Consider the following 16,795-nt stretch of genomic DNA (forward strand, 5'->3'; position numbering starts at 1 on the left):
AATTAAGATGAATGTGCTGCCAAAGATGTTATTTCTATTCCAGATTATCCCCATAATTAAGGGGAATAGGATTTTTAAAGAGTGGCAAAGAGCGATTTCAAGATATATTTGGCAGGGCAAAAAGCCAAGAATTCAATTTAAGTTATTAACAAATATGAGAGAAAGAGGAGGCTTTGCCCTGCCTGATTTGAAACTATATTATGAGGCATCATGCCTTTGCTGGTTGAAAGATTGGATAAAACTAGAAAATAAGGAATTGTTAGACTTAGAGTGGTTTGACAACAGATTTGGATGGCATGCGTATTTATGGTATGAGAAAAAGAAAATCCATAAAGGTTTTGAGAACCACATCTTCCAAGGTCCTCTAATTGAAGAATGGGATAGGTATAAAAGCCTATTAGAATTTAGAGTGCCACACTGGTTATCTCCTTTAGAAGTCATGAGTGTAAAGAAAATTAATATGAGAGGCAATTGGATCACATATGGTCAATTGTTATTTAAAGAAGGAGGAAAATGGAAAATGAAACCATATGAACAGGTTAAAGAATATGTATATAATTGGTTGCATTATTTTCAAATAAATGAAATGTTTAGGAAAGATATTAAAGAATGGGGTTATGCTGACAAGGATTCTAAATTTCAGATTGAAATAATAGATAATGATTTTAAAATTTTATCCAAAATGTATAAGTTGTTGCTAGAATGGAATTTGAAGGATGAGGAAGTCAAGTCGGTTATGATACATTGGGCCAGAGACTTTGGCTATAACATACAATTTGAGGATTGGGGAAAACTATGGAAAGAAATTTTAAAATTTACAGCATGTATGATGTTAAAAGAAAACGTTATGAAAATGTTATACAGATGGTATATAACACCGGTAAAATTAGCGAAAATGTACCAGACATGTAACAAGTGTTGGAAATGTAAAGATAAAGAAGGCTCTTTTTACCATATGTGGTGGGAATGTAAGAAAGTGAAAGGCTTCTGGGAAAGGATATATAATGAATTGAAGATCTTAAAATACACATTTATAAAGAAACCAGAGGTCTTTCTGTTAGGAATATTAGGAAATGAGATAAAAAGAAAGGATTGTAAATTTTTCCAATATGCAGTGACAGCGTCAAGAGTGTTACTGGCCCGGAAATGGAAACAACAGGAAATACCGACGGTGGAAGAATGGAGAATGAAGCTGTTAGACTATGCTGAGCTGGATAAATTGACTGGGAAGATTAGATATTTAAGAGACCAAAAGTTCATCAAGGACTGGGGAAAATTTGTGGAATATCTGGAAAGTATAAGTGAGGGACAGATAACACTAGAGGGATTTAAAGAAGCACTGTGAAAAATTGAAAAGTATTGTTTAAAGGGAACAGAAAAGAAAGATATAAATAATGACAATATAAACCTAAGGAATGCGTAACTTAAATAATGACTATGGATGATTTACGGAAAAGCTGAAGGAAGTCCAGAAAAGAAATAATTTGTGAAAAATTGGATGTGAAATTGGTATGTGTTTTTGTTTTTGTTGTAAACTAATAAAAATTATTTCAAAAAAACCCAAAACACTTCGCTTGCCGAGTGGTATCTCCCGGCCGCCCCTTTTGTGGGCGTTTGGCAAAGTTGTCAGCAGGATTGCGGGCTCCTCAACACAAAGTGCGCCTTTCTAAAGCGGTCACGTCTGACCTGGAGGTATGGTTTAAGGTTCTTGGACAAATACAATGGCATTTCCTTATGGCAGGATAACCTGACACTTTGTGCAGACTTTCAGGTGCAGTCTGATGCGACCAGCTCCTGGCAGGGAAAGCCCATTATGCATGATATCGCCTTCCTAGAATTTTTCCTATTGTAGCTGCGGTGCACTTGTGGGCCAAGGAGTTTAGGAATTACCGGGTATGTTTTTGGACAGACAACCAAGCAGTTGTCAATGTCCTGTCAAAACAATCATTGCACTCCCCTAGGGTGGGAAACCTGCTTCGGTCCTTAGTCCTTTTGTGCCTAGAGCTAAACATCTATTTCTCTGCTAAGTTTGTACCTGGGGTTAACAATGACATCGCGGGTGCTCTATCTCGTTTTCAGATGGATCGCTTTCGCTCGTTAGCACCAGAAGCACAGCATTCGCCACAGCCATTCCTGGAGCACCTTTGGAGCCTTGGGAACAAGACGTCATGAAGGGAGTATCGACGTCGGTAGCCCCTTCCACACTTAGATCGTATAAGAAGAAGAAGAAGAAGAGTTTGGATTTGATATCCCGCCTTTCACTCCCCTTCAGGAGTCTCAAAGCGGCTAACAATCTCCTTTCCCTTCCTCCCCCACAACAAACACTCTGTGAGGTGAGTGGGGCTGAGAGACTTCAAAGAAGTGTGACTGGCCCAAGGTCACCCAGCAGCTGCATGTGGAGGAGCGGAGACGCGAACCCGGTTACCCAGATTACGTGACTACCGCTCTTAACCACTACACCACACTGGCTCTATAAAAAGGCCTGGTCTGATTTTGTGGAGTTTCAAAATAAGATAAAGAATGTTAGGCTGGACACCCCCCCTACAAAGGCCGTGGTGCTGCAATACCTCATACATTTAAGGCAGTTGGGCCGGGCAGCAAAGACTCTTAACATTCAGTCTCCTACAATTTCTTTTTTTCTGCAAGGCTGTATATTCAACAGACCGATGTGCGGACGTCATTAACAAAAAAACCACAAACCTCGTACGAAAGGCACTGGAAGGTTGGCGCAGACTACAGCCTCCCAGCAGCGGTGGTAGGAGACCCATAACTTCTTCTTTGTTATCTCCATATTTTTAAGTATATTTTTGCATGTTGGAGCTGGTTTAAATAGTGGATGTTACCTAAAAATATGGAGATTGTGGAATTAGAAGGTTGGGACAGAATTTATGGATGGCATGGCTATCTAACGTATGGGAAAATACAGGTACACAAAAGATTTACGAACCATTTAGTGAGAAAGGCTCTACAGTGGTACCTCGGGTTAAGTACTTAATTCGTTCCAGAGGTCTGTACTTAACCTGAAACTGTTCTTAACCTGAAGCACCACTTTAGGTAATGGGGCCTCCTGCTGCCGCCCCGCCGCCGGAGCCCGATTTCTGTTCTTATCCTGAAGCAAAGTTCTTAACCTGAAGCACTATTTCTAGGTTAGCAGAGTGTGTAACCTGAAGCGTATGTAACCCGAGGTACCACTGTAACTGAAGTTTGGGAGAGAACAAAGGAGAAAATCATAGAAAAAATTCCATGGTGGACCTCCCCACTCAAGACTAATGCAAGAAAACTGTGGCCAACCTACAAAGAGTTAGTGGAAGAAATGAATGAAAAACCAAAATTAAAAGATTATGAAGAATTAAAAAAGATGGGAATAAATTGGCTGGAATATATATTTTTTAATAATATTTATTAGTTTTCCAACAAATTAAACACAACACTACAAAACACCAAAAAAGAAAAAACATACAATACAATACAAAAAAGAAACAAACAAAACAAAACAAAACAAAAACCATTTAAAACACAATCCAATTTCAACATCTTATCTTTCTTTCCCTTATTTCCTCGACCTCCTCACACCTCCCTTTTTGTATTCCACTTCTGTTAATTGTTTCAGCAATTCCTTTCCATTTTCCTCTGTTTTCTATCCTATAATTGTCTTAACACATTCTAACCATATTTTTCCCTTTAAAGCTCTATTAATCTATTTATACTTAATTCCTTGTAACATTTCTACTAAAACCATATAACTTCATTCCAACATTTTTCTAACATTCATTAATTTTACAGTATTTCTGTAAATAGTCTTTAAACTTTTTCCAGTCTTCTTCCACCGACTCTTCCCCCTGGTCTCGGATTCTGCCAGTCATTTCCGCCAATTCCATGTAGTCCATCAACTTCATCTGCCATTCTTCCCTGGTGGGTAAATCTTGTGTCTTCCAATATTTCGCGATGAGTATTCTTGCTGCTGTTGTAGCATACATAAAAAAGCTTCTATCCTTCTTTAACACCAATTGGCCAACCATGCCCAGGAGAAAGGCCTCTGGTTTCTTAAGGAATGTATATTTAAATACCTTTTTCATTTCATTATATATCATCTCCCAGAATGTCTTAATCCTTGGGCACGTCCACCAAAGGTGAAAGAATGTACCTTCAGTCTCATTACATTTCCAACATTTATTATCGGGCAAATGATAGATTTTTTCAAGCTTAACTGGTGTCATGTACCACCTGTAAATCATTTTCATTAAATTTTCTCTTAGGGCATTACATGCCGTAAATTTCATACCTGTGGTCCATAACCGTTCCCAGTCAGCCATCATTATGTTATGTCCAACATCTTGTGCCCATTTAATCATAGCTGATTTCACCGTTTCATCCTGAGTGTTCCATTTCAACAGCAAGTTATACATTCTTGACAAATTCTTGGTTTTTGGATCTAGCAATTCTGTTTCCAATTTTGATTTTTCCACCTGGAAACCAACTTTTTTGGCCAATTTGTATGCCTCCATTATTTGATAATAATGGAGCCAATCTCGCACTTTGTTTTTCAATTTTTCAAATCTCTGCAATTTTATTCTCTCTCCATCTTGTTCCAGAATTTCCCAATATTTCGGCCATTTGGCCTCCATATTGAGTTTTTTCTGTGCCTTCGCTTCCATTGGTGACAACCATCTTGGGTTTTTTTTCTAACAAAACCTTATATCTTATCCAAACATTAAACAATGCTTTTCTAACAATATGATTTTTAAATGCTTTATGTACTTTTACCTTATCATACCACAAATATGCATGCCAACCAAATACATTGTTAAAACCTTCTAAATCCAACACTTCAGTATTTTCAAGAAGCAGCCATTCTCTCAGCCAGCAAAAAGCAGCTGATTCATAATAAAGTTTAAGGTCTGGCAGGGCAAATCCACCTCTTTCTTTAGCATCCATTAATATCTTAAATTTTATTCGAGGCTTCTTGCCCTGCCAAACAAATCTAGAAATAGCCTTCTGCCACTTCTTGAAACAATCCATCTTATCCAAAATTTGCAATGTTTGGAACAAAAATAACATCCTTGGCAGCACATTCATTTTTATCACAGCAATTCGGCCTAACAATGATAACTTCAAATTTGTCCATACTTCTAAATCCTTTTTCACTTCAGTCCAACATTTTTCATAATTATCCTTAAATAAATTCACGTTCTTAGCAGTCATGTTAACCCCTAAGTATTTCACTTTTTTTAACCAATGTTAGTCCTGTCTCCTGAAACTTCTCTCTCTCGTTCATAGTTAAATTTTTCTCTAGAACCTTGGTTTTCATCTTATTCAACGTGAAACCTGCAACCTGTCCAAATTCTTGAATCAGTTCCAATACCCTTTTAGTACTAGGTTCTGGGTCCTGTAAGGTCAATACTAAATCATCAGCAAATGCTTTCAATTTGTACTGTTTAGCTCCCACCTGTAGACCTTTAACCTCTTGGTCCTTTCTAATCATGTTTAGCAACACCTCGAGGACCGATATAAAAAGCAATGGAGAAATTGGGCAACCTTGTCGTGTCCCTTTCTCTATCTTAAATTCTTCCGTCACCACATTGTTCACAATTAATTTTGCCTTTTGTTCTGAATAAATTGCACCTATACCATTTTCAAAACCTTGTCCTACCCCCATCCCCTGTAGATTCTTTTTCATAAAACTCCAAGAAATATTGTCAAAGGCTTTCTCTGCATCCACAAATATCAAGACTGCCTTAGTATTGATATTCACTTGTAGTTTTTCTAGAATATTAATTATATTCCTCGTATTGTCAGACAAATGTCTGCCCGGGAGAAAGCCCGCTTGGTCTGTATGAATTTCTTCTGCTAACACCTTTTTTAATCTTTTAGCCAAAATATCTGCGAAGATTTTGTAATCCACATTAAGCAGCGATATAGGGCGGTAGTTCTTGAGCTGTGTCTTTTCAGTCTCTGTTTTTGGTATAAGTGTAATGTAAGCTTCCTTCCACGACTCTGATGTCTGTCTTCCTTCCAATATTTCATTGCAGACTTCCTTCAATGGTTGTATTAACCATTCTTTCAAAGATCTGTAATAACTTGAAGTCAAACCATCTGGTCCTGGAGATTTGCCTAATTGCATGTTTTGGATGGCCCCTTCCATCTTCTGATCCGTTATCTTATAGTTCAACATTAACTGTTTTTCCTGAGAGATTTTACGTAGTCCATTCATTTTAAAAAATCGATCAATATCCATTTCTTTTTGCTTCTCCTGTGTATAAAGTTGTTTGAAGTATCTCTGAAAACACTTCCTGATCTCCACTGGGTTCTGTATATTCTTTCCTTCCACTTCCAAGTTCGTAATAGTATTGAGTTTTTGTCTTTTTTTCATCTGCCAGGCCAACAATTTTCCACACTTATTTGCCGATTCAAATGTCTTTTGCCTCATCTGTTTGATCTTCCATTCTATTTCCTGATTCATCAGCTTCATATATTGTGTTTGGTATAGCTTTATCTCTTTCAGGATCTCCTGTGACTTTGGTTTTGCTCTCAGTTTTTTCTCTCCTTCCTTTATATTCTCCAGGATTTTATCCTTTTTTTCATTCTGAATTCTCTTCTTAATTGCATTCTGTTGTATTAGGAATCCTCTCATAACCGCTTTGCTTGCGTCTGAAATTACTCTTTTTTCCACTTTAGTATTCATATTTATCTCAAAATAATCTCTTAGAGTTTTTTGGGCCTTCTTAGTCACCTCTTCATTCCTAAACAAAGTATCATTCATCCTCCATCTAAAGGAACCAATTGACGTCAATTTCATTTCCATCTTCACAGAATTATGGTCAGAGCAAGTTTTAGGGCAAATCTCCGTTTTGCAGATCTTCGGAACCAGTCCCCTGGTTACCCAAATTTGTTTTTGTTTTTTTAAAATGATATTTATTGAAAAAAGAATTTTTAAAATCACAAAGAAAAAAAGAAAGACAAAATTACAGGAAAAAAGACAAAAACAGAAATAAAAAAAGAAAAAATAAAACCATCATTTTCAAATTCTCCACTTTCTTTACCTTCTTTCCATGACCTCCTCCTCCTCCCACCTCTTATATCTTGATTGATAATTGTCACAGCAAATCCTTTCCATAATTCATAATATTCTGTCAATACATTACCTTGCTCTATTTTCATCTTGTCTTATATTAAACCTTAAAACTTAAAATTTAAATCTTATTTATACCAACGTCTCATAACCACTACCTTTTTACCTAATTCTTTAAACATTCTTACAAGAGCCTAGTAATTCCATTTCAACATTTTTGCAACTTTCATAAAAACATTTCTGACGATAAAGAAAAAAGAGAATAAAAACAATCCAATCTTCTTCCAGCGTCCCCTCCCCCCGGTCCCGGGATTATCAGTCCTTTTTGTCCCATTAGTCTGGCCCATTTAACCTGGTGATCTTATATCCGAGGCCATCAAATCTCTTCCATGTCCCTTCCGCAGTTCTTCTTCATATTTTCCTTTCACTCATGGGAACTCCAGCTTGATAGTGTTTTTGACCCTTTTCGACAGATCAGCCCCTTTCTCATAGTCCAGACTAAACTCCATGTGGTATTTTAAAACATGTTTCAAGTAGTAAACATGTTTCCAATTCCCTCCAAGATAAGTCCCAACAGCTCCAAACCTCTGACGGCCCATTGCCAGATTCTGAGAGTCCAAACATCCCTGCATAGGGGTGTCAGTCCAACCCCCCATTTCCAGCCAAACTTTGTCTTTCAGAATCTGGTTTTTCCAAGTTCATTTATCAAATCCAGAGACTCATTTTCTTGCTGGGCCAAAAGTCCCTCCATCCCTGGCGCCCAAGGTTCAGCAAGGTCCTCTTCTTTCAGTTGTTCTGTCATGGCACGCTCCTGTTTTGGTTCCTCGGTGGGCTCCATATGGTTACCCACTACCTGTTCAAAGGTTCTGGCCACATTAGTCATAAAATCCATCTTCTGACTTAACTGATCCAATAGGGCACTTATTTTACAGAAATCACCCAACAGTGCTTCTGAAGGCATTGTCCTACAAGGTCACAAATTCTTTCCCACAGTTGTAATCAATAACAGCTGCAAGTTCCCAGGATTTAGTTACAATCTCACAGTTCCCCTCTAGGGGGAAGGCTTCTGGTAGTTCTTTTCCTTAGAAACAATAACAACACAGTTTCTTTTTTAAGATATTTTGTCCATATTTGTTCTTTTAAAAGACAAAAGGAAACAATGGAGTCACAATGTTTCTCTTCTTTTAACTATCTGTCAAGACATTTATTTCTGGTCAGTGAGCTTCAAACATCAAATCTGACACCCCGCTCCAGGGTCAGGACGGTGGAAAATTACTTTACTTTAACTTCACTTCTGCAGGTTTAAACGGCTCAGGAAAAATCCCCCTTCTTCTCCTGCTGCCGAAGAGGGGTTCAGCGATTTAAAATGATGAAAAGTCGATCCTTTAAAAATAATTTTTAAGGCTCTAGTTTGTATTGTCTTTGCTTTGTTCTAACTACAAAGAAGTGGAAGGGTGACTTCCTGTTTATCCTTCCCGTTTCAGTACCAAATTAGGGTTTGTTTTAAAGTCCAAATTCCTTCTTATTTCGCCAATTCTTATCTGAAGTCCAAATATTTACTGTTCCAGTACTCACGGTTGGTTATTTTAGATGCCAAATTGTCCCAGGAAAAAGGCAGCGCTCTCCGGCAACGGCTATGCAGCTTCGCTCCACAGAAAAAGCAGTAAACTCACAGCACCGCGCCACTTCCCCCTCTTCACTTCGGAGCCCGTTTGTGGGTTCCTTTGTGGGTTGGGGGGGGCGCTAAGGGTGCCCGCCGAGTCCCACGGTCACAGGCTTCATTCACCTGTGATTTCCAGAAGGGTCCCCGCTACGCCGCAGCGGAAAAGACCCGTTTCTTGCGGAGCTGGTCCCTCCGGTTCAGAGGGAGTCCGCCATTGCTGGTGGCGCCACCCCGGAAGTCCCTGGTTTCTCTTCAGATCGTATAAATCTTTCGCCTTTTACTGGTTACCCAAATTTGGTCAATTCTTGTCCAAGTCATTTTAGCCTCAGAGAAAAAAGTTCCCTCTCTTCCCAGAGGGTTCTTCATTCTCCAAATGTCAACTAAGTCCATACTTTCAGTCATGTCAAAAAAGGTTTTTGGTAGTCTACCATCTTTGGTGACTACCTGTCTCTGTGCCTTGTCCATATTTGTAGACGCCACTCCATTCATGTCTCCCATCAAAATCATATTGTAGTCCATCAAAATCTCATGTAGCTTTTTAAAGAACTCCGATTTTCCTTCATTTGGTGCATAAATACCTACAATCAGAAATTTCTCTCCTTGTAATTGAATTTCAATTGCAACAAATCTTCCTTGATCATCTTTAAATATGAATTTTGGTGATAGGCTCTCCTTTGCATAAAGGACCACTCCTCTTTTTTTAACTTTATCCGATGAAATAAATTCTTGGCCTAATCTTTTATTACTCAATATCTTCCTATGTAGCCTTATCACATGTGTTTCTTGTAAACAAATCAAGTCCAAATGTTCTTTTTTCAATAAATGAAATACTCTCCGCCTTTTGTCGGGGGAGTTCAGTCCATTCACATTACAGCTCAAGACCTGCAACGTCATCATGTAGTTACTCTGGTACCCCCCCCCAACTGCACCCAATGCTTGCTCCTCTTCTGTTGGTAGTGGTGGTGACACGTTCACTGGGAGGTCCAATCCAAAGGATAATGTCGATATATCCAATGTTCCCCTGTTTGGTGATCTTCTATCCGATGCTCTTTGCTCTGGTCCTTTATCTGGTGATCTTCTATCCAATGCTGTTGGCTCTTTTCCAATTCCCTTCTGCAGATCTTCTTCGTATTTAATCAAAAACTTTACTTTATCTTCTACTGATCTTATTTTTATTTCCCTTCCTTTGAAACTGAAAGATAGGCCTTGGGGGAACTCCCACCTAAAGATGATTTTATTCCTTCTCAGCAGAGCAACAATATCTCCGTAGTTGGATCTAAGATCCAAAAGGTATTTTGGAACGTCTTAAAAAATTTCCACTCTTGATTGATGTATTTCTAGATTCTTCTGGTAGTGCCAACCCAAAATTTTATCTCTCTCTTCTTTGGTCCGGAGGGAAATCAAACAGTCTCTTGTTCTATTCTTCTCTTTCTTCCCTCCTCTTCCAAGTCTAAATGCCCTCACAATTCTAAACTCTTCTTGACCCAAGTCCAATTCCCAAAAATCAGCAAATTCCTGTGTAAGAAAATCTATCAAGCTTTCCTTCTCTAATTCAGGTATGGCTCTAATCCTCAAATTTGTCTGTTTTTCTTTAAGTTCAATCATAGCAAGCGTCACCTTGTGTTCGTCAAGTTGCCTCTGTAGGGTTGGAACTACCTCTTTCTCCAACTGAGTTACTTTACAATCAGCTGCAGCTGCCTTCTCCCTAGCTTCCTCCGCAGTCTGCCATGTCAAAGTAGATTCCTGTATCAATTTCTGAATGGATTCTGTATTGGTGTTCACCTTTTGTCCCAAGTTATTTATACTTTCTGTATTTAAAACAATTTTATTAGTTGCAGTATCCACTTTCTTGTTAAGCTGTTCCAGTGAATTATTTATCTTACTTAATGCAACTGCTAGAGCCTCTTCTGTCGACATTCCTTTTGATTTTAAATGTACTGATGCAGAAACAGCAGCCGCAGAAGAGGCAGAGGGGCCTGATGTTGAAGCTCTCCTGGGTTGCTGCCAAGTCTTACCGGATCTCAATGTTCCCCCAGCTGCTGGCTGTTTTGTTTTTCCCTTTTCATTTGCCATAACACTTAAAAAATTCAAGGTCAGTCCCAAAGTCTCACGGTTTCTTATCTTGTGACTGGAAATTCCCCTAGCCCAGCTCTTATAAAGCAACCAATTTTAAAAACTTCCACTAGGGGAAAACAGTTTCTATTTGTAATAGTCAATTAGCATCCTCTTTCAAACACAAATCCAGAGTTAGTTTCAATTTTTCAGTTACTTTTACTCCTTTTTAGTAACAGCCGGAGACAATAGAAACAATGTATTTCTCTTATTTTGCTAGCTGTCAAAGAACGTTCTAAGCACTGTCAATGAACATTCCAAAACGTCGGTCCTGCTAGCAGCCCGTTTCCAGGGTCAGAGTGGCAGTATTTTTACTCTCATCACTCTCTCCTGCAGGTATACTCTGTCCACAACTCCCCCCCCTCTTCTCCTGCCACCAAGGGGGGGTATACTCTTTTCCGATGGAAATTTAGTCTTTTACGAAAGGCTTTCCAAGACTTTAGCTTGCAGCCTTATTGCTTCCGTCTATTTACAAATGGGGAAGGCGGACTTCCTGTGTTGAACCTCCCCCGTTTCGATGCCAAATTAAACTTTTAAAGTCCAATTCTCCCTCTTCCGCTCTACTCACGGATAGTTACTTTGAAGTCAAATTGTCGGACTTCCGGGTTAGCGCCATCGGTAATGGCGGAATTCCTCTGAACGAGAGGAATCCGCTCCGTGGAAATCGGGTCTGGCCGCCGCGGCGAAGGCGAAGACCCTTCAAAAATCACAGGCGGGTGAAGCCTGTGAACGTGGGATTCGGCGGGCACCATCAGCACCTCCCCTACTCGCGGGGAAACCCATTTTCAGGGATCCGGCGTGAAGTGGGGTGAGCGGCGCGGGGCTTTGAATCGACTGCTACTTTCACGGAGTGAAGCCGCATAGCCGTTGCCGGAGAGCGCTGACTTTTTCCTGTGGACAATTGGATTTAAAAGCAACTACTTGTGAGTAGATTGAAGAATTGGAATTTTAAAAGTTCGAATTTGACAACGAAACGGGGGAGGTTCAAAACAGGAAGTCCGCCTTCCCCTTTTGTAAATAGACGGAAGCAAAACGGCTCAAGCTAAAGCCTTGGAAAGTTTACTGTAAAAGTTCAAATTTCCAGTATCAAAAATAGTGAAACCCCCTTGGAAGCAGGAGAAGGGGGGTGTTTTGGACTGTATTTGCCTGCAAAAGAGAGGGAAGGAGGCTAAAATTCCACAACTCAGAACCTGGGAACGGACTGCCATTAAGACTGCTGTACTTTGGAGCTTGCATTGACTGTGAATAGACCGCTCACTGACAGCCAGCTAAGTAAGAGAGATACATTGTTTCAACTATTCTCTTCTGACTTTAAAAAAGAGTAAAAGGAGTAAAAGTAACTGTGAAACTAGTTTTACTGTTGCAACTGTGATTTTCAAGGTGATACTTTGGACTAATACAAATACAATTAACAACTATTTCCCTCTAGAGGAAGTTTCTGAAATTGCTGAAAGTGTTACAAGAGCTGGAATTTTCCATCTGCAAGATAAGACTTTGGGACTGTGGGACTGACCTTGAATTACTTAAGTGTTATGGAAAAGAAAAAATAGATCCATCAATTCAAGACAAAACAACAAGGTCTAGGAAGTCTTGGCAACGAAGAGCTTCTACATCTGGCCCTCCTGCCCCATCTGCGACTGTACCAACTCATTCTAAATCAAGAGGAATGGCATCAGAAGAGGCTCTAGCACTTGCATTAAGTAAGATAAATGAATCATTGGAACAACTCAATAAAAAAGTAGATGCTGCAAGTATTAAAATTGATCAGAACACAGAAAGTACATACATAAATTGTACATAAATTTTATTGCATTAGCCGTGTGGCCATAGCATGATATACATTAAAATAACAACATAAAATGGGGGTGGGGAGGTAAAGGTAGATATCGTCCTGGGCAAATACTTAAAGAGAAAAAACACACACACACACACACACAAAAACAAAAAACTGCTGAGGCTGGAGGAGGACCGTTAAAGGGTCCTTCAGCTCCTCAGATTTGTCCTAACTCCATTGTCCTTGTACAATAAGGCTACTTGGAACTTCGTTCGATTGTGCGGCGTATCGAGTGCAGCTGTGGTGTTAAGGAAGAAGTTAGTGCCGCTTTCCTCTTCATCACACTAAGCAGGAAGTTAGCTGTCATCTCGGTAATCCAACAATCAGAATCCTGCAAAAAAAGGGACACTATCCAAGGCTGGATTGGGAGATGAAGCTTGTTCACGAGAGGGGTTAAAAACTGAGATCTTTCATCTGTCCACAGAAAGTATAAATAGCTTGACACAAAAGATTAATACTAACACAGAAACCATCGAGAAGCTGATACAGGAATCCAATTTGACACGACAGACCGCAGAGGAAGCTAAGAAAAAGGTTGTCGCAGTGGAAGCGAAAGTAATTGTCAGGGGTTCAGGAGCAGAGGCACAGGAAAGGAAGGAAACAGAGAGCGAGGGGGAGGAATCCGAAGGAAATATGAGCGATGACAGCGGCCCGAGATCTCTGAGTCTTTCCAGTGAATCGGAAGATTCACAGAAAGGGGCGCCAGTGGTCAGAGCAAGGGGGGCGCCTAGGGGGACACCCCAGGAAGAAGGGACCAGAGGGGACTCAGAGAGCAGCAGTTGGAAATCGGGACCAGCTTCCCCACCAGAGCGCAGTAGGGGGGAGGGGTCCCAGGTATCGGGATCAGGCGGCTCGCAGCAAGCGGGAGGGCATGAGTCAGGATTGGCCACACCTCCATGGGGGAGCGGGAAACGGTCAAGAGGAAGGTTGAAGGCTGGGCGCGCGCGCCAAGTTCAAATGCACAGGAAGGCGGCACAGTAAGCAGCCCGGATAGGGAGCCAGGTCCTAAAGCCCGCCGCAAGGAGGGAGAAGAGTCCGGGGGGTCAGCGTCAGAAGAGTCCAGGAAGGAAGAGACCACGGGGGGCAGAGGGACCCAGAGGAGGAAGGAAAGACGGAAGAGGTGGAGTAAGGCTAGAGTATTAAGTTGGTGTACAGGAGGCGGAGACTCAGACGGAGCTTCGCCGGTCTAGCTTCTAAGACGTAGAGCTGCGCGCTGCGGCTTGGAAATGGAAACTGTAACTCAATAAAGACTTTTGTACAGTACTGCCAGCTAGCGTGGTCCTCTGTGAGCTGGGACCTGGAAGCAGCTCTGACAGTAAGCTCCGTCTCCCTTTTGCACCAAAAGCCTCGCAGCGTGAGTGGGCGCAGCGAGGGGTGAAGATTGGTGCTTCGCGAGCTCACGAAAGTCGGACGAGATGAATACTGAACAGCAGATAGCAGCCCTGCAAAATGCAGTGACACAACTAAACGCCGAGATACTCACATCCGGGAAAAGGGAGGAGGAAGCGGCTGCCGCCTACAAGGATCTCCAAGTCAGGTTGGAAGTGCTTACAAAGCAGGGGCAACCGGGACCCAAATCGGAGGGAATTGGGCTGGGGAGAAGAGGAGGCAGCCTTGTATCTCATTTCGATGGGAATTTACAGCAGTACCCCAACTTCCGAGCAGATGTGCAGTTTGCGCTGCAACTGCTGGACAAAGACTTTAGAGATGAGCAAGAGAAGGTGGGGTTTATTCTATCCCATTTGCATGGAGACGCTAAAGCGTGGCTGCGCAATCTGTGGAGAGATAAGGATCCGGCGCTCCGAAGTGCGGATGCCTTCATTAAAGCGATGGATTCGTGTTTTTTATCAAATATAGACGTTGATATCGCCAGAAAAGAGATACATGGGCTGAAACAAGGGAGGGCCAGTGTGAGGCAGTATCATTCCCGCTTTTTTGCACTGGTCAGTGCCCTGGAATGGGACAAAGATTCAGCTCCAGTCAGAGACCTTTTCTGGGAAGGGTTGAACAGTGCGGTAAAAGACGAAATTGCGAGGGGGGAGAGACCCCGGAGCACTCAGGAGATCGTTCAGAGGGCGCTGACGATTGGGGTGCGTCTAGAAGAACGTCCATGGAGCAGAGACGAAGGGCGTGGAGGACGCGAGTCGGCAAGAGCGCCTTCCTTCTTTCCCAGGGATGCAGCGCGTGCGCACTCCACGCCTCCGCCAGGAGGAGGAGGGGAACCTATGGAGGTTGGAGGTGCCAGGGCTCAGTCAGCAACCAGAGCCCTAGCACCGGGAGCAGTCAAAGCGAAGCCTCCTAGAGGGAACAGGAAGTGCTACCTCTGTGACAGTCCTCAGCACATGGCGAAAGAGTGTCCCCAGAGGCTCCACAAGCACACTGCAGCCTCCGCGACGGTAACAGAAGCAACTCAGCAGAGAGAACCACAGCAGGGAAACGACGGAGTCTGGCTGGAAACAGAGGCACTGGGGCCCAGCCAGACGAGACAGTGAAGCAGTCCCCAGAGATTTTGCAGCCCACAGACCCCCTCCCGCCCAAATCAGTAGTGCAGCTCACCGCATCGCTCCAGCTACCCAATGGACTCACAATGGAAGTGCCAATTACCATTGACTCTGGTAGCAATGCGGACTTTATAGGACAGGATTTCATCGAGCAGCACAATATAACGCTACTGCCAGCCACGCTGCCCCTGAAGGTTGTCACGGTGGATGGCAGGGAATTGCTAGGGGGGCAGGTGGTGAAGCAAACGCCACCGATGGTGATGCAGATTGGAAATCACAGGGAAGTCATCAGCTTTAATGTCACCCAACTGTCGGACACGCCTGTAGTATTGGGCATGAGTTGGCTGGACAGGCACAGTCCAACGTTGGCTTGGTACCAGCGGCAACTAACTTTCGGCTCCTCTTACTGTGCAGAACACTGCATCCTGCCCAGACCGGAGGGGGAAGAAGAGGACACACAGCTGCAATTAGGCACGCTGCAAGCAGTGCCCCACAAGTAAGCAGAATTTTTGGAGGTTTTCTGCGAGAAGGAGGCGGACAAGCTACCTCCACACAGGCCCTATGACTGCAAGATTGACCTCCTGCCAGGGGCGACGCTGCCGACAGGGAAACTGTATTCCATGTCTGAAGATGAGCTACAGGAACTCAGGGAGTTCATAGATCATAATTTGGAGCGCGGGTTCATCCGGGAGTCCAAGGCAGTGGGGGGCAGTCCCGTATTCTTTGTGAAGAAAAAGGACACGCCCCAAAAAAGACTTGTGGTGGACTATAGAATTTTGAACTTGAAAACCAAGCCCACGGCTTTCCCCATGCCCAAGATTGACGACCTCCTCGCGACGGTGTGCAAAGGACGCGTGTTCACCAAGTTGGATCTGCGAGGGGCGTACAACCTTGTTCGCATACGGGAGGGCGACGAGTGGAAGACGGCCATGTTCACGCCCCTGGGCACCTACGAATACAGAGTTATGCCATTTGGATTACAAAATGGCTCCCACTGTTTTCAAGCTTTCATGCATCACGTGTTAGCGGGGCTCCTCTACAAGAAGTGTGTCTGCTTCCTGGACGACATCCTGATATTTTCAGAATCGCAGGAGGTTCACGACAGAGACGTCAAGGAAGTTCTGCAAAGACTACAGGAGCATAGACTGTACGCCAAGCTGGAGAAGTGCCAGTTCGACATGACAGAGGTGGATTTCCTGGGCTACAAATTGTCGGACAAGGGGCTCGCCATGGACAGCGCCAAGGTTCGCGCAGTGTTGGACTGGAAGAGCCCGCGCAACCGGAAGGAGGTCCAGCGGTTTGTCGGCTTTGCTAACTTCTATCGCAAGTTCATCAAGGGGTTCGCAATGCAGACGGCGGCCATTACCGACACGCTCAGCTCCAAGAAGAAGAAGTTCATCTGGACGGAGCAGGCGGAGCAGTCCTTTCAGAAACTCAAGCGTCTCTTCTCGTCCGAAGAGCAGCTACTGCATGTAAATCCCAGCAAACCGATGAGGGTTGAAACAGACGCCTCAGACAGGGCCGTGGGAGCAGTCCTGTTGCAGCAAGACCCGCATGGGGATTGGAGGCCGTGCGCCTTCTACTCCAGGAAGCTCAGCAAGTCGGAGCAGAACTAC

General features: G+C 42.8%; 2 protein-coding genes and 1 long non-coding RNA gene across 3 annotated transcripts in view; 1 reads left to right on the plus strand and 2 right to left on the minus strand.

The window, feature by feature from the left end:
- The window catches only part of LOC310697679 (uncharacterized protein), a 454,726-nt gene that overhangs the window by 401,002 nt on the left and 36,929 nt on the right, over window positions 1-16,795 (minus strand). The gene's annotated exons all lie outside the window — the stretch shown is intronic.
- LOC310697678 (uncharacterized protein) overlaps window positions 1-16,795 on the minus strand; it is a 154,900-nt gene that overhangs the window by 58,374 nt on the left and 79,731 nt on the right. The window lies entirely within an intron of this gene.
- Window positions 11,440-16,795, plus strand: part of LOC310697750 — a 120,202-nt gene continuing 114,846 nt past the window's right edge. The window contains exon 1 of the long non-coding RNA XR_014521192.1: window positions 11,440-11,560. This is a non-coding gene — a long non-coding RNA (uncharacterized lncRNA). The remainder of the gene's footprint in view (window positions 11,561-16,795) is intronic.

The sequence above is a fragment of the Podarcis liolepis genome (assembly GCF_965112155.1).
Source record: "Podarcis liolepis genome assembly, chromosome: W".
Lineage (NCBI taxonomy): Eukaryota > Metazoa > Chordata > Lepidosauria > Squamata > Lacertidae > Podarcis > Podarcis liolepis.